General features: G+C 33.4%; 1 protein-coding gene across 1 annotated transcript in view; it reads right to left on the reverse strand.

The window, feature by feature from the left end:
• Window positions 1–12,117, reverse strand: part of LOC124360268 — a 43,140-nt gene extending 31,023 nt beyond the window's left edge. Inside the window, exon 1 of the mRNA XM_046813727.1 lies at window positions 11,686–12,117. The gene's annotated coding sequence lies outside the window, so the exon portion shown is untranslated. The remainder of the gene's footprint in view (window positions 1–11,685) is intronic.
• Window positions 12,118–19,194: the final 7,077 nt, after the last annotated feature.

Here is a 19,194-nt window from a genome sequence, read left to right on the forward strand (position 1 = left end):
TTTTAATTGCTTTAACATTATCTGCATGCCTCTTCTTGATATTTCTAGTTCAGCAGATGCCTTAAGAGTCGATTTACCTGGACTGGCTACAAAAGCTTGAACAACTGTCTGCAGATTTTCTTCGTAGCAAATTGATCGTGGACGACCACACTTCGGGTCATTTAAAACACTTCCTGTTTTCAAGTTTCTTATTTAACTTCCACATATGCTTTCAAGTGGGTATCGCAACACCTGTATATTTACCACTTAATTCTTCAATTATAGCGGTATTTTTATTATACTTCCACACAACTGAAGGATGTAAACTTGTTGGGTTGTAAACATTTTAAACACACACAAACAAATAACAGATGCAAAGAGCGTCAATTTAAACTAGCCACTGGAACAGATAACAATGATCTTACTCAGTGTTCCTATCGAAACAAGATACCCCAATTTATGGGGAAAGTGACATATGCGCCACCCTGTTTTAGAATATCAAGCAATATACTTTCTCTCTTGACCTATCACATGGAAAAAGGAAGTGGATTTAGTTTTAAAAGTATTACTGTTTTATTTGTAGTTTTGATGTTGGGCAATATTATATCAAAGACCACTTGAAAAGCTAAATGCTCTCTAACTCCGGCAATCAGTAGAGAGATCATAATATATACATCAAATGTAGGTTACAGTGATTGTAGATGGGAGATATAATTAACATAAATAATAAATAGTACAGGTCCTAAAACTAAGTCCTGAGGAACACATAAGCTGACAGGACAAATTTATGAAAATGAGCCATTCAGATACAAACATTTCTTCTGTTGGACTGTTAAGAACGAATACAATTCACATATAATCTGCTAAAACCATCAAATAAATAGTTTACTCAGAAGTATGCTGTGCTCGACCGTGTAAAATGCCTCAGAAAAATCATAAGACCTAAAATTGACATTTTTTTTCTTATCAAGCCCATCAAAACAATCATCAACAAAGGCCTGGAAAGTATTCTCAGCACTGAGCCTAGCGTGATAACCAAACTGACAGCTAAGCAAGATGTTGCCTTAAAGGTGCCAAACAATTTGTTTATGGACCATGCGTTCAAAACCTTAGATACTATAGGAATAATGTATATAGAATAATCTATAATTACACAATTGATCTCTAGCACCTTTGTTATGCATAGGAATAATTAATTTCTATATTATATAGCCCTGAACTGCGGAATGCCTAATAATAATAACTACGTACCTTCGTCAAACAATTCAAACTGTAGTCATAAACTACTGTAGTTTCAACTTAAAATAAATCATCTTCTGATGTAGGTGTCAATAAATATTAAAAGCGAGGATTATCCATCTGGAGTCGTCATGGTTTAAAATTCACGAACACAGTCTAAACACAATAGATAAAAAAATAAATAGACTGAGAAACACAACATTTGATAGGTCTATTACACGTGAATATTAAACATGATAGAACATCACAGCCGGCAGAAGATAGGACATATGACACTAGGTGATTCCAGTTCCTAGTGAATCGACATTATCAGCTGATGGACGGTTGACAAGACGCTGTTGTGATGGAGTAATGTGTTGAAAAAATAATGGAAGCTGAATTTTAGCTTCTCGTTTAACATGGGTTCACCTAATAAATTTCTTTTAGAATGTTTATAAATGTCATATTCTTCAAGCATGTTTAATTTGCTTCCTTTGTAACACTGATGTAACACTTATTCATTAATTCAGTTTATTGTGTGGTTCTAATCCATTTAGTATTGAGCAAATGATGAAGTCGGTTATGTAATTTAGGTTTCGGGCAATGCTCTTTTAATCTTTGGCTAAACTCAAAATAGTTTTGTTTCATAACCTCTTTCAGAAAAATCATTAGTTCAAATATTGCTTCTGGCAACAAATCAGAAGTCTTTAAATGGTTATTTATTATATTTAACAATTCTTGAATCGGTACATCGGTGTATAAATTTGTTACATCAAATAATGCTAAAATATGTTATTTTTTTTTTTTTTTTTTTTTCTATGAGGTCAAAGGAGTTTCTAAACTGAAATTATTATCTATTTAATGTAAGTTCTCAAGATTGATTCCAGCTTTTTAGCTAATTTGGAAGTTGGCGCTAATTTGTAATCTACGAGAGGCCTAATGGGAACACCATCCTTATGAACTTGATTTCTTGATTATGTTCAAGCAGCTTTAGTTTTATTTGCAGCTTTTTCAATTATACTATTGTTTGATTCAACTCTACCTTTTTTATCTCATATTTATAAAAAACTTTTAAGTTTCTGTAACTATTCCTAATAACTTGATTTTTATCTAAGCTTGTATCCTGAATGAGATAATATATGCTATCCAACTCATGCTTGATTATCACAAGGCATTCATGATATCAAAAAGCATTCACTTTCTTGGACTTATACTTAAGTTGTATTGAAGAATTAACATAGCCTACTTAGTACATGTTTAAACAAACAGAGATGTGCGATCCCGGACAGGACAGATTTGAATCTAGTGATATGTTGAGGGAAGGTTTAGAAGTAACCAATCTCTTTCTGTGACTAACATTTTTCTTAATGCCCTCTGCTAAAATGGTACAAAATTCAGATTTACCACCTCTGTTAAAGTGTAATCCACATTTAGTGTGATCATTTCTGTAAAATTTAGTATATTATACATTAATATAATTAATAACATGTTACTCAATGTTTTTTCTAAGTTAAAAATAATATTATTCCTTATACAATTACACTGTTTTCCATAAAGTTTAGGTTTAATTTGACAATATCACATTGGTAAATTCAACAGAGGTGTAATAGTTGTCAACATATAGATTATGATCTTTATTCAAACTGTTTGTCATAAGCTCGTGTACCACTTTGGTAGCAACAGAGCTGTCTTTGGTATTTCATACAGTACCTGTCCACATGTTTATTTTTATTGTCCTTATATGCATACCCAGATTTATCACACAGCTTGAATATTTTGTTGCTGTACTTATGCGCCTTTTCAGGAATGTATTGCCAGAAACCTAGCTTGCCACAAAATGTTATCATTATCTCGTCCATTAGTAAATCTTTCTCAGCTACCTTCAAATTGCTAAATAAATTATTCAGTGTAACCAGCAGGGGTTTAACTTTGCCAATTCGGCCATCTTTTCCTAGGTTCTTGTTGTAATTGAAATGCCAGAAACGTAAAAGTAACTGGAATCTGTTTCTGCTCAATACGTTTTGTGGATTCTTGCTGAACTGGTTCCACTCATACCTTGTTGGCAGAGTTCAGTATCTTCAAATCAAAAATTGTGAAAACACCTACCAATCAAACTTTGCAGCTGTAAAAACCAGAGTACCTCAGGTCTCTGTCTGGGACCCTTTTTGTTTCTTTTGATTATTAATGAGATCTCCCAGACTATCTCATTAATAATCACAATAAACATTCACTTCTTCTTCTTCTATGGGGCGGCCTATTGCCATGCACTTAATCCTCAAGGGCCTTTTGCGCACCCCGGAAGATTCACTTAAGTTATCTCTCTTTGCTGATTACCTCTCAAGGCATAGTAATCGTCTTGATGTACCCTTCACAAGATTGGAAAAAATTAGATCTAGCCATACTATAATGTGTATTAGACTATATAATAAGTTACCACTCTCAACCAAAGATTTATCTTTTAGTCTTTTTAAATGTAAGTTACATAGATGGCTGGCTGCTCATCCCTTCTATAGTATCGATGAATTTTTAAACATGCCACATTCAGAAATAAATGTTTTGTAAGTTTGTGACATATGTAAGATTTATTTATTTTATTTTATTTATTGACTATTTATTTTAGTTTAATATTTTATTTGATATTATTTATCAATGTTATTTTAATTCAAGAATTAGGTATAGCAAAAATGATGTTTTATATTATCAATTTACACTAGTTAGTCCTACCTAAGTAGTATAAACATTAACTATGACAAGTTATGATTTGTAACATAAAATGATGACCATGTCGATTGCTATATGCCTAAAGACAATAAAAATTTTGATTTGATTTTGACCCTTGTTTAATCACACTGACTCTATTCTTTTTCCCAGCACTTTTTCACAGCCTCATCAAGACTCTCAGTCTGTTTCTCCTTTAATAAACTATTCTTCAATGTATCAATAACGCACATAATTGAATTTCACACTCAGAGGACATTAAATTTATCTCTGCTAGTTTATTTGAATAACCATCATCTTGACTGAGTACCTTCAACTAAATTTTCTGGACTCCTCATCGATTCTGATCTGAGATGGGACTCTCATGTAACCAAATTGGTTATACAGTTGAATTCAGCTACATTTGCCCTGAGGTGCCCCTTTCCTTGTTTTCATCAAACAAAGTTCTCAAACTGGATTATCTTGGCTTTTTTGAATCAAGGCTTAGATATAGCATTCAATTCTGGGGCTATTGCAATACTGTATTGTTTAATAGAATTTTCTTCCTTCCAAAGAGGGCTCTCAGAGTCATCTGGCCCTTGGAGCAGCAGACCAGTTGTAAGGGACATTTCCGATTAAGTGGAATTCTTACATTGGCTAGTCTCTTATTTTATCATGTACAGTAATATTTGTTAATAAACATAAAGAAAGATTTTCAGTTCCTATCACAAATATCACACTAGACACAAAACAAACCTTATGATAGACAAATTTAGATTTACTCTGTTTAAAAATTCAATATTTTACTTTGGACCAAAATTGTTTAACTTAATACCAATGCATGTAAAAAATACGAGTCTGTTCAAGTTCCACTTGAGAGCCCACTTGGTCAGAAAGGCTTTCTGCAGTCTTTAGGACGTCCTTGATGAGCTATTCTCAGCTGATCAAACTGTAAATAAACTGTACATGCATACAAGGTCTATCCAAAAAGTATCCGACTGCCAACCAGTAGGCAGCCGCGGCGTAACCGACCGGCTCGAACGGTTATTGGAGGGGAAAGGCGAGCCTACTCCTTCCCATATTAGGCATTGAATATGATCCGGTCACTCTGTGAGTCACAGCGCTCTGTTCCGTACAATACTGCTGTGTGTGTGTGTGTGTGTGTGTGTGTGTGTCACATTTCAATATGACTGAACGTGTTGAGCAGCGCATTTGCATTAAATTTTGCCAAAAACTCGGCCATTCAGCATCAGAGACGATTACTATGATACGGAAAGGTTATGGTGACGTGTCTATGGGCGATACACAAATAAAAGAGTGGTTTAGGCGGTTCAAAAATGGCCGAATATAAGTGGAGAGTGATGACTGATCTGGCACGCCTTCAACGGCCAGAAACACTGAAAATGTTGAACGTGTTCGTGCAGCAATTAATGAAAACCGTCGATTGACTGTCCGAGAGCTGGAAGAAGATTTAGGAGTACCAAAATCGTCAGTTTGTGACATTTTACACGAAGATTTGAAAAATGAACCGTGTTTTGGCAAAATTTGTTCCTCGGCTGCTGACAGAAAACCAAAAGAACTGTCGACTTGAAATCGCACAGGACAATCTGGATTTGATAAAAAGTAACCCAGGGCTATTTAAAAAGTTATTACTGGTGATGAGTCATGGATTTATGGCTACGACCCTGAAACAAAGGCTCAATCTTCACACTCGCGAAGAGCAACGGCCGAAAAAAGCAAGACAAAGTCGAAGCAATGTCAAGACAATGCTGACAGTTTTTTTTAACCAGGACGGCGTTGTTCATCACGAATATGCTCCAAGAGGCCAGACAGTGAATAAAGAGTATTATCTTGAGGTCCTAAGGCGGCTACGAGATGCAGTGCGAAGGAAATGACCTGAACTGTGGACAAGCCGTGACTGGATCCTGCAACACGACAATGCGCCAGCTCATTCCTCAAATCTTATTCAGCGTTTTTTGGTCAAACACAACATCAACCAACTACGACAGCCTCCCTACAGTCCTGACATAGCTCCTTGTGACTTCTGGCTATTTCCGAAATTAAAAATTCTTTTGAAAGGAAAAAGATTTTACGATGTTGAACAAATAAAACAAAATGCAACGAAGGACCTGTTAGCCATTCCGCAAAATGAATTTAAGGAGTGTTTCCGGAAGTGGGAGGAGCTTTGGAATAAGGTAGTGGCTTATGGAGGGGAGTACTTTGAAGGGGACCAGATTGCCGTTGCCGCCGAGTAACATCAGTTCTGCCAGACGTCAAGGTTGGATACTTTTTGGACATACCTCGTATAAAAATTATTTTTAGCTTTACTTCATTTTTAAATGTATTTTATTTATCTAAAGCAACTTGCATGTGTTCTTACTTGCACCAAAAAACTAAAATTTAACTGTGTCAATAAAAGTATTGAGTATTAACATCAGTGAGGTCGTCAGAGTCTGTACTGGGAATAAAGTCTGGTTCACACTCCCTATTATCGTGTATATCACTAACTATCATTGACTCGATACTACCATCGTCACTTATACCGGCATATAAATCACCCAGTGACAAAGGATTACAATCATTCGATAAATTTCAGATGAACACAGTTGATCATTCATTTTACTAAGTAACTAAGCACTAAGTACAATCAGCGAAACATCACTTAGCAGAAAGAAACACAAAGTGAGATTTCCATAAAACGGCGGGAAAATATTTTTGAGAATGACTATCAACTTTCTTGTAGTGGAATAGTCACATGACATGACAGCTGATGCGTCTATAGCAGCCAGAGAGCAAGAAACATATGAAATATTCGTGCTGCCAACAAATAAAACTAAATTTCCTAACTATAAGCCATCATATATATTGGCCTGACAGGTACGTTTTATTAGTAAAATTTTTATATGAAAATAGTACTGTCAAGCTAAAATACATAAGGTTTTATAAAGATAATATTGATAAATAAATCATCAAATGGTATTTATTAGTCACCAGTAAAGAGGAAAAAACCCAATAGTTACAAGAATTTACCTTAAAACACTTTGGCACTCTACCACTAAAACATAATTTATGGAGTTCTACTAGTAGCGGACAGCCACAGTTGGCAATATGGATCTCAGCTGCAGGATACCCTCGGAAAACCATCAGTATACTGACCGTAGTCAAGCCATGCTAAGTAGGAATCAGTAATGGACGGAATGGATAAACATATACTAAATTTTAATGAACAGGACTTATTAATAACTGTGGGTGGAACTAACAATATCATTGAGGAAAATGTAGCAAGTAATCTAGACCTCAACGTAAAAATTTGGAAAATTTAGTTAAGAAAACCCAAGTGTGTGTGTGTGTGTGTGTGTGTGTGTGTGTGTGTTGTTTGTGTGTGTGTGTGTGCGCATGCGTGTGTGTGTGTGCGTGTGTGCGTGTGTGTGAGAGAGAGCATGTGTGTGCGTGCATGTGTATTGTGATTACATTTCTTTACAATTGACAATCTTGTACTAGTTGTTATCACCACAAAAGAGAAAGAACAGCACCTGCCTCTTGAAATTAACTGTAACAAATCAAGAAATGCAAAAAATAAAGCAACACTGGGATGCGCAATGAAGTTGAGGAGGGGACAATAATGAAAAACAGAGGAATTAATTATGAATAAACTTCACCATAGAGGTAGAAACTGAGCCAAAATAATGAAAAACAAATGAAAATACCGTAAAACTCTTTACTTACAATCAAACACAGTTAAGACATCTTCCTGTTCCTTCGTAGTTAGAATGTGCATAATAGGTGAACAATCATTTAACTATGTGTGGTATATATCATAAGGTAACTCAATAAGTTTAATAACATAAAGTAAAAACTGCTTTATAAAAGATCTTTTAGTTGATTAAACTTAACAAATAATTTAGCTATATATTTTATAATGTTTTTAGTACAATTGCTAATGCTTTATATTTTAGGCCTTTTTATTGTTTGATTTAAATTTCTTTCCTCCATGTCATTACAACTACTTTTCTTAAAAATGTCTACAATAGTTTCCAAAATGTACATTAAATTACTTGTACTGCCAGGCACTTCGATTTTAGTCCCAAGATAACAATTTTACACATTAAATATTTTTATGTTCTTAGTTTTAGTTGTAGAATTATGGTCTAGGTCTCATATTGAAGATATGATTAAAACACATGCAAACTCAATGAACTCGTTTCAATGTTATTAAAAATGTTCGCTTTGTTATATATTTCAATAGATAAAAATTGCAGTTGATACAATAATTGTAAAGAATTAATAAGCATTACCTTAGTATTTCTTTGCCTTCTGTGTGCATAAAACAGGACTAAAAAAACTGTAATTTCCAAGAAATACAATTTTTTAATTGGTTACAAAAACAAACTAAAAAAGATATAACACAGCAAAGTATACAACAAAGAGAAAATATAACTATATTTTGGTTAGAATTTTAGACCTCTGACTGACTTGTATCAGCTGATGCAACAACCTACAAAACAGCTGCTTTTGAAATAGCTATGTCTTGATGATTCCTGAATTACAATGATTACAAAGGTAGTCATAAACTAGAATTTAGATCTTAGGCTTTAATTTAGTATACATATCTGATAAATGATATGATAAATGATAAATGAATTTATTCCATCATAATAGTACATTGTACAAAACATAAGACTGACTTGGAATTAACTGACCACTTCTACAAGTAATGTGGTCAGTGGACAACAATACATGATTTTTATCTGAGTCCAGAAAGACAGTACAAGTTGTTATCAGCCTGGCTGCTCTCCGTGGCGTCTAAACACTTATCACTTGGATATGGTTTCAACAGAAACTTTTCACTGCACACAACTGCTATGCTTAATATTATTTACAAGAGCAAATGGTTAATAAAAAAATTATTATACTTATATATACTAAAGACTACAGAAGCTATATACATATGAATAGTGAAATAAAACATTACCTACATTATTGGAAATTTATATAAATATAGCCTATACCTAATTATGTAGTATACTATTCGTAAAATGAGTTACAGTTTTCATTTAAAAATAATAAAGTTCTAAGCTTGTTACAAAAATTTCTACTATTTACAGATAATTTGACTTCGAAAGGCAATTTGTTGAAAAAACTCGGACCCTTATAAAGAAATGATCTTTTAAAAATGGATTTATTAACTTTTGGTGCTCTGAACATATGACGATCTATGCTTCTGGTGGCATAATTAAGGTCCGTTGTTCCCAAGTTACCACTTTTAATGTAAAATAGTCTCAGAACCTTAAAAATAAATAAATGCTGTAGTGGCAATATCTTTAATTGACAAAAAATGGGAAAGGAACTATCCCGTATTCGTTTGTATGTTATAATTCTCATCTTTAGTAAAGTACACAACTATATCCATTAATTAAAAAGTCATAGTTTTTTTAATTCTAACTAAAGTAGTACACGATTTTCAATACATTCAAATACCAAATTTAGAATGTTCAAAAAGTCTTCTCAAATGCGAATTTTGATACGAAGTGTTTGTTCCGACTTTTCTTGAAGTGAAACACTATTTGATTTCCACCTTTGATTCTAGTTTTCATCTCCTTATTACAAATTGGACACTAGGATTTAAAGGAGCAAGGTCGTTATCTCGCAACTATTTAAAACATTGTTTAATGTTTAAAAATACATTTCAAAACAATAACTCCATATTCATCGCCATTGTTCTTGCCGGAGTCAATAGCCTTCTCACAACATAAATGAAATAAAAACAGCTGGCAATTACACCACTATGCTTAGTTGGCAATTTTGATTAATTATGAATATCTATATGTTAAATGATGTATTCAACAATAACGATATTTATAATCGATAATCATGATTCAATTGTGTTAGTGGCCACTTATTATACTGCATCCTACAAAAGTACCTAAAATTGTAAATAACTATAATTAGAATGTTTTTGTTTTCGATAGTTAAGGTATTTCTAATCTATAACTTGGTTCCCTGATTTGATGTTGGAGGTGGCTGCTTACTCTACTTAGCCTTGTTTGCTTATAGTTAAAAATAAGGACAATTTCTAAAATCTGTTGCATGAAAACTATAAATACTATATAAAAATTAATCAATTGACCATAGTCTAATTGCTACAGAAATTAAACTTTTCAGTGTTGCCACTCTGGTTTCTTAAAAAACAACTCCTGTGGAATTTTCCGTTTTCTGAATTATTTCAATGCAACTGGTCAACTGGGGTAGGGTACGATAAGCGGACCCGGTTTTTTATATCGAAATTGGCAAACAATATTACTTAATCATAACCATCGATATAATCAATCGATACTGATTAATTATTTTGAATTATTAACTTAAATAGTCAATATCAACAGCTGTAAACACTTTAAAATAATACACGTAGGGTAATATTTCAATTTTACATAAGTAATTTCAATTATTAAAAAGCAGTCAATTTTAGAAAACTACGTACGACATTGCTTTGAAAGATGATAAGACATAAATAAAATATATTGTTTTTGTGGCTTCAACATGTTGGACTCGTAACGAAAACCCATTATGTGAAATTTGTGGGAAAGAAACAACTGTAACTGTGAGAGTAGCAAATATGGTCGTCTTCAGTTTTCCTAATTTTTGTTATAATAATTTGTTTGATCACTGTAAATATTACATTCATATTTTAATTTAAAACATATGATTGTTATTGAGGACTATAGATACTTTTATATCGATTGATAGTCTAGGATTTGAGATGCAAATATTAGGTATCGAAGACTACATTCTTCAATATAAAAAACCGGGTCCGCTTATCGTACCCTACCCGGTCAACTGCCGTAAATTTAGACTTTGACATATTGTTGTTTTTCATGCACTAGGTTCAAAGCCAAATAAAGAACGGACAGTTAGGTTATGATTTATATATGAAAATGAAATTTTAGAATCTTGTCTTTACGTTGATATATGCTATGCTATGCCTATGCTATGTTAGGGTACAAAGTAGCCTTCAGCATTAAATCATGAGGTATAGTAAAACAGTACAGGATCTTCTGAAATCGGATGGCTGACATCTCATGAACAATGAATTACATTGGAAGGGTAGGGTCCAATAAGCGGACCCGGTTTTTTATATCGAAATTGGCAAACGATATTATTTAATCATAACCATCGATATAATCAATCGATACTGATTAATTAATATTTTAAATTTCACATAAGTAACATTGTGTATTAAAAATGGCTGTCAATCTTAGGAAGCTTCACGAAATTGCTTTAAAAGACGATAAAACATGTTTTTTATGGCTTCAGAATGTTGGGTTAGTACCTAAGAATCCATTATGTGATATTTGTGGAAAGGTAACAAATGTAACTGTCAGAGGAGCTAACATGGTCGTCTTCAGATGCAAAAAAGAAGGTAATGGTAAAGGTTATTTGTTACATCATTAAATTCACATTTTAATATAACATATGATTGTTATTACTTTTATATCGATTGATAGTCTATGATTCGATATGCGAATATTAGGTATCGATGATTATATTCGATATAAAAAACCGGGTCTGCTTATTGGACCCTACCCCATTGGAAATCCCATTGTTGCCCCTTCTAGGGTTAAATATTATGGAAATTGGAATAGTCCTATCACAAATATTGGGTCTTAAAACATATTTATAACCAATTCAAAGTATCCATTTAAATCTTGAACCCTATAGTATTGTCAATAAATTATAACAAAATTAATTCTGAGTTTGCATTAATAACTCAGAACAAAATGAGTCACTACTTACATATTCACTGATTCTTCTCACCACTTGACAAAAAGATAACAAACGATGCTGATATCATTTTCTTCCTGTTGAGTATTAAATTCCAAAAACTATCTGCTGATACAGCTAACAAGAAACTTTCTTCCCTTATAAATAAAAATAAATGTTATGAATTAAAAAATTCCTCCCTAATACAGCACATAGCAAAGTCTTGTATATTTTGGTAAACAAAAACTTTAACATAAATAAACGACAACAATCTCTTCTCAATTCACAATACGAAAACAAACGCACACATTCAGGAACTAAACAAAAATACTAAATTGATGACTCACAGCTGTTAATCATTACTGGTGTTTCTTAGCTGTTCTGACGTTCCTGTTCCTGTTTCTAAACCAGTCACAAATCGAACCGCACCAAACAAACGAAGTTGTTCCTAGAATTAATGAAACTCCTTGCAGCATGTTTGCGCATGTACAGAATTGTTGGGAACAATAACGGGTACTGACTGTCGACCTGTTGATGTAATCATCATTTAAATTGTGTGTCTTCATTGAAAATTCATAGTTTTCATTAGTTTTATTTTCTAAGACTCCTTGCATTAGTTCCATTTTTATTTGAAAATTATTGTGCTATTTATAACGAAATAGTTCTGCTCACTTAATCACAAATTAATAATATATACTCATTGCATTCTAGAACATCCATTTCAAACTTCAAGATCACTGAATGTCACCAAAGCTACAAAACTGTACATAGACCCAACACTATCAAACAATGCTATATGTTAGCACTTGAAGAAATCGCGGTAACGACTTCAAAGGTACTGATTATCAAATTATGATTTTATTTGAATTATGGAAGAATAATGCTCTTAGGGCCGAGAGCCAATTTCCTTTGAATAACCGTAATACAAATGTTTCTTTAATAATGCTGGAATTTCTCCTAAGAAGGAGATCGGCCTTTAGCAGCTTTGTTTAGTGTTTACAAAGATAAACGCATAAGTAATACTTAGCCTATACCAGTATCCGGACTACGAGATAAAGATGCTAAAAACTGCAACTTCTAGCAACAAAAGTCGATCTTTATAGGGCTGTCTAACGATGATTTAAATTCTTAAATGTAATATTATTCCATTTGATTAAAAAAATGTATCTCAGTTTTTATGCTTGACATCTCACGTTCCCTCACATATTAAGCAAAAATTATATGGATTACAAAGCTATAAATACCCCGTAAAGTTTCCTATCCGTAAAGAAAAGATGACTCTTCCTTGTCGCTGTGAATATGTTAAACTACCAGATATTAAACTTGGTATAAATATTTTATCTGGATTTTGTTTTCACCCAAAGTTATAATTATTGGCCTTAAATGAAAACCTAGGTTAGATATGCAGATATGTATAATCATCCTTAAACATGTTATCAACGTTTTGATGTCACAAAAAACTCATATAAACTTAATTTTTGGTGTGCAAAATGGGTCAATTGTTTCAAAGGCAGATAGAACTACACAGTATCTGTTCATTCTATATATGACTAAAATCGCGAATGGATCAAAAATAAACTCTAAACCAGATAAAAATATTGAATCTAGCTCATTAATAGTTACAAATAAGAATTTCGTTAGAATAAAAAGTAGTAACATCATCTAAGAGATCAATCATAATACCCAGCATCGTCAATCCTATATACACTAGCTACTGTTTCAAAAAAAAATTAACTGTACTCATTTAACTCACCCCAAGACTTCAGATTTAACTCAAAATTCTCTATCAGAACAACCAATGTATCACAAATCCAAATCAATGGTCCTATTATACTATTCGTGTTGTGCTGCCGAGACATGCCAAGAATGTCGGAATTCGTTGATTTTAACATTGTCACCATATACACTTAGGTTTTAGATATTGGATGCAACTTCTATGAAATGAGGATTGTTGTTTAAACTGGGAATTTATTTATTCAGGCTACTATATACGTAATATTATATATTGTATATAACTAACATATTACTGCACGTTTATGTACATCAGCGCTTTCCTCGCGTGTCTGTTAACGCTTGCCTAAGTACCTCAATCTTTTGAACGACTACAAAAAGGTTTCCAAATTATTGTGATTCGTAAACCTAGTAGATTCTCGTTTTAAGTAAACAGTTATCGAACAATCAAGCTTCTGTCGAAACTGAATAGAAAGGTTGCTGAAAAGGTCTAGATGTATATCTAAATAATGCCTTACTCATTCTTAATCATCAATTTAATTTCCGATCTCATCATTTTTGTATGATTCATCAACTATTGGGAGTATCTGATTATGTTATAAGAGGATTTGAAAAGTCGTATCGTATCACAGCCTTATTTCTTGACAAAGACAATTTTTTTTTATCATGATTGGCAGTTGGATTGTTATTTAAATTTAAACAGCTCGATACACCTTATTATTTTGTCAGAATTATATTGAGTTTCTTAAGACAGAACATTTTCAGTCAAAGTTGAAAGAGTTTTATCTTCAACCAGACCAATACAAGCAAGGTATTACAAGACCCATTTTATCTCATCCTCTGTCTAACAAATACACATTTGTATTTTCCGACGATATTTTTCTTTGCTCTACTTAATACCATATTCAAGCTTGTACGATGAACGTCCAATAATCCTTAAATAATCTCATAATTTTGTTTACAAAATGGAGAATGGCGTTAAACCAAATCAAGAGTGAAGTGAAGATTTTTACCTTTCACAGACAAGAAAACTATAAAACACAATGGAACCTTTCAGACTAGGGAATCAAGTATTGGAAGGTTTATTTTGACAGAAAATGCAATTGCAAATTTCACATGATTTACATTGATTTAGCAAATGGAACACCATAAAAAATAATTGTTCCCTGTACTCATCGAGGAATTTTCTTTATCTGTAAAAAGTAAATCTATATACATATATACATAAATGAATGTTTGTGTGTTTGTCCTTTATGGAATCGTAAACTATTTAACCGACCATTATGAAAATTTGTATGTATATGTATTTTTTCCACAGAGAAGGTTTATATACTATGCCCATTGATGTAATTCGCCACCAGGCAGTGCTGCAAAAGATACAAGTTTTCAAAGCGCCTGCACACAAAAGACTGCAATTACGAGACAGTTATGTATATTAAATAACCAAACACTATATTGAAGTTATGATGTATATTTTTCTTGAAGATAAATTTCTGATTGAACTTAAAGTTTGAGTGTTAGACCACTTTATAATAAATTACATATGTAAGTGTATAATGGCTATAAACATACACAGATTTTCTTGATCGTGGCAACAAGGCAAACTCGACATCTGCACTGGAAATATAATTCACTTGAACCAGAAGTGCACATACACGGGCAAAGCTTACGAACAGCGTGCGAAGCCGCGGGATACAGCTAGTTATGTTTAAAACAATGCTACATCAGCTGTTGTATGCCTGCTATGGAGTACTGCTTTATCAATGAAGTAAAAATACTGACTTTGACAAATATAATGTTCACGATCAGTCTCAAGTGACCTTTGCACTCAAATCCACAATGCACAAGGAATGGCTACAAATGAATGTCATTGTAAATAAGTTTATAACTTCTTTTCTAAACTACCATAATTAAGTGGAGTTCAACACTTTGCTACAAGACATCCCACTCGATATTAGAAGACCTTCTAAAACCAAGATATGGTGAAGTAACGTGACCATATTTGGTCTCACACAATTAAATTGTGTTGTAAGCAACATAGGTGTAACACTAGATCTTGTTTTCTCCTCTTGTCAAGATATGACTTGTTGAGACCTATGCTTCCCATGCCCATGAGACCTATGCTCCTTTACCTATGCTTCCCAAGGACGGCCACCATTCTTTGATGTCGCTGTATACATCACTACCGACATTGTGTTATCCAAACGTTACTTATCACAACAATCTGAAAGGTGGTGACAAAAAAAGGTCTCACAAGAACTTCAGGCCTTGGATTGGGATACTATAACATCACCAGTTATGAAGACATATATGTTTCTATGTGTTGGCTATTACTATATATAACGGTATAGTGCGAAACTTATCTGTTACAAAGTATGGTAGGGACCTACTCGAGTCTCCAAGGAGCTTAATAATATTATTATTTACAAAAGAATCGTTATACACAGTATTAATCTCTTTATCTAGGGCACGCTACAATCAATTCGCCATAGTTAACACAATGCAACATGTTTACCGTATTATATTAATGTGCTGTAAATTTATATCCAGAATAATCTTAAGTATGTATTGAAAACTTTTGGAGCTATCTAATGAAATGTAAGTGCCATCACATCAATTCCAAAAACCATGCATCTCTGGATACAGACAACATGCTTGCGGCCTTGTTCACATCAGTATATTCTCGTTGTGATGACACTTTATGAATAGAATGTTCTAATGTTTCTTCTAATGATGTGACATCCACCTGTCACAAATTTAGAGACAATTGGAATTACAATCCGTTACCAAAGACCTTCACTATAGCATTTAATTCGGTACTTAGGTATTATCCGGAGCCCACTATTTTTAACAGTTTTTTTACCGAGAACCTAAAATATTACATTATTAGAAAAACAGACCTTACTTGCTTACAGTACAAGTAATGTTGATGATCAGTTCTTGATTTCTGCCTCCCGAAAGGAAGCAATGTCGGCGAGAAAGAGGCAACCCTAACACCAGCTATTAATTTTTATTAGGCTACATTCGTATGTATTATAAATAAACAGTTAAAGTCAACATTTACAAGCACTCACGTGATCTGAGTTTAAATTTAGGAACTATTTCGAGAGATGTTTTTCATTTTTCGCCAGAAGTACGGGGTGTTGTCAAAGGCACCACCAGAACCCGCACTGATGGCCAGGAGGCATTTCCGATCTTTGCAATCCCAACCTCAGATCACGTGCCAGTTCGTCCAACGCGAAAACAATACACAAATAGCAGCCTCCGGATAATACCAAAGTACCTTCAATTCTAACACCAGTTCTCAAATACTATACGGAACTGCTTAGACAGCTCATCACCTACTTATTCAGTACATCGTTACCTATCGGACTTACCCCTAAAATCTTCAAGATTGGCCACAAAGTGCCTAGTCGCAAGACTGGCTCGGCCAGCGATCTCAGAAATTTTAGACCTATAACCATCTTACAAATCCTGACCAAAATTTTCAGAGGATGCACTGAATACAATTATTTTCAAAGTGAAGAAAATGCCTCACGTAAGTCAGCTTGGCTCCTTGTCAAATAAAAGTATTACTAATAATCTTGTATTTTCAAAACCCGTATTAAATAGGCCAGTATGAGGACGTACCAGAATAAGGCTTAAAATAAGAACGACATTATTGAAGATTTTACACCAAAACAGCAAGTACAGCAATAAATTAAATTAAATTTGACTTATCAAAAGCCTATAGCCGGTTGAGCCACTCCAGTTTGATCCTTGAGGCTTATCCGTTATGTGATCATTTCTAAATCGAATTTAAATTGATCTACAAGGGCGTAGGCTTCAAGTTAGATATAAGAAATCCTTTCCCCGTGGCTTCCTTACTAAACCAGGCGTCCCACAGGGATCACTTGAATATTTAAATTGAACATGAAGCTGCTCTTCTCCTGGTGGTTATCAACTTGGCTGTATTTTGTTGTGGTATGAGTAAAACGTCTCACAACTACAATAAATATTCTTCGGTTACTGTTTACCACAACACAGACTGAAGCAAATTTGGCTTTTCTGTGATAGATTCATCATTGGCCAGATTAAACTTTGGTGTTACTTTTACGTGGCTCACTTGATTTTGGAGCAGCACGTCGTGAAAATATGTAGGAAAGATTTTTGGCTTCTACGTCTTATTTTTAGAGTCTGTATGGCTTTTACCGACATTCGTGCTTTGAAGACATTATACTGTTGCCTGTTCAAACCACGCCCTACGTATTGTTATGTGGTATGGTTTCCCTCACCAGTTACACATATAATATTGAAGAGGTAAACAAACTATTTCAAGACGCGCATCTTGGATTTGGGTACCTAGATTTTCCTTAACATGAAATTTCGTCAACAAAACCGGCTTTCTTTTGAATCAAGACACTTTCTGATTTCCATTAAGGAACTTTCTATACAAGCTAAATTAATGGAATAGTCAACTGTTCGGCTTTTCTGCAAAGAATAAACTTCAACATTCCTTCTGCATAGGATCTAAAGCTGTGTTTGCACGATCGTCAGTATTTAGTTTCTACGCAAATAACTGTTCTGTGATAATGACTCAAGACGAGGACCTCTGCTTCCAGATCACATAGGCTTTGTATGTGCTTCTTATTTTTCCTTTATCGAAGCTTTAATTGTAGTACGGTACTATACATATTTAGATACCATCATTATCTTTTTATACATGCATACATACATACTGTACGTACCATGTGCCATACCGGCATTGCTCAAAGTGTACACATTGTTGTGTTTCTTGCCAAAGTTCATAGTGGTATTTTTGCCCTTATGGATAGTTTCTGTTATACTGTTAAGTATATTAATTTGTTGTTACTTCACTTATATTTGTTTTTGTAAATATAGGTCTTATTGTTTTATTGTCTATGGTTGTTCCTAAATACCACTTTTGTTGGTAAAATATATTCTTTTATTTGTATTTGTTGCGTATAATTTGCTACATCTCAACAACGCAGTTATTTATAAACTTTATTGAATAGTATGCGATGTTAACAGTATAATTTGCACACCATTGATATGTTAAAAATAAATTAAACGAACTTATTAGATTAACTCAAGATGTGTTCTCTATATAAACTTGGGAGCGGTGCTGACATCTTTAGCCAGTCGATAGGAGCCTACAGGGAACGTCTCATGGGCCACCAGAGAGCTTAATGTTGTTTTTCATTCTTCCTCTTTATGTTTTGCAAAGTTGTCCTCTCCTTTGTTAAAGTGAGATGAATCACATAAATTCCATATTCAATACTGTATTTTTGCTCGTTGTTTTTGTTGCGTTATTGTTGTTGTTACCTAATTTATATTTATTGTTTCCAGTTTTTTATATTATAGTTGTTTTCTTAGAATACTTCTGCTATTCATTTATTAATTTATTGCAATAATTTAAACCTGTGTTATTGCATACATTAGTTTTGATTAAATTATAGCGGCTCCACACCTATATGTTTGTTTATCAAAATTGTATTGTTAATTACTATATGCATTTTAGCTTCTCTTTAGGTTGTTATGGATTACTTTGTTGCACATGAATATAAATAATTGTTCCCAAGTTTGAACCTGTTATGTTTGTTAAGTTTTATTGTATTAAGTCTATGTAATGGGTATAAATAATTCAACTAGATTACCTATCCTTGCATTGTATTGTTGGTTAAACCGTATAATATGTAATACCGTACCACTGTCGTATAAACTATGTCATGGGAGCCAATAGGCTAACCTCGATATGTGTTGTGTATCTTCTTATTTATTTAAAACATTAACCTGTATACCAAGTTGGAA

The sequence above is a fragment of the Homalodisca vitripennis genome, chromosome 1 (genome assembly GCF_021130785.1).
Source record: "Homalodisca vitripennis isolate AUS2020 chromosome 1, UT_GWSS_2.1, whole genome shotgun sequence".
Lineage (NCBI taxonomy): Eukaryota > Metazoa > Arthropoda > Insecta > Hemiptera > Cicadellidae > Homalodisca > Homalodisca vitripennis.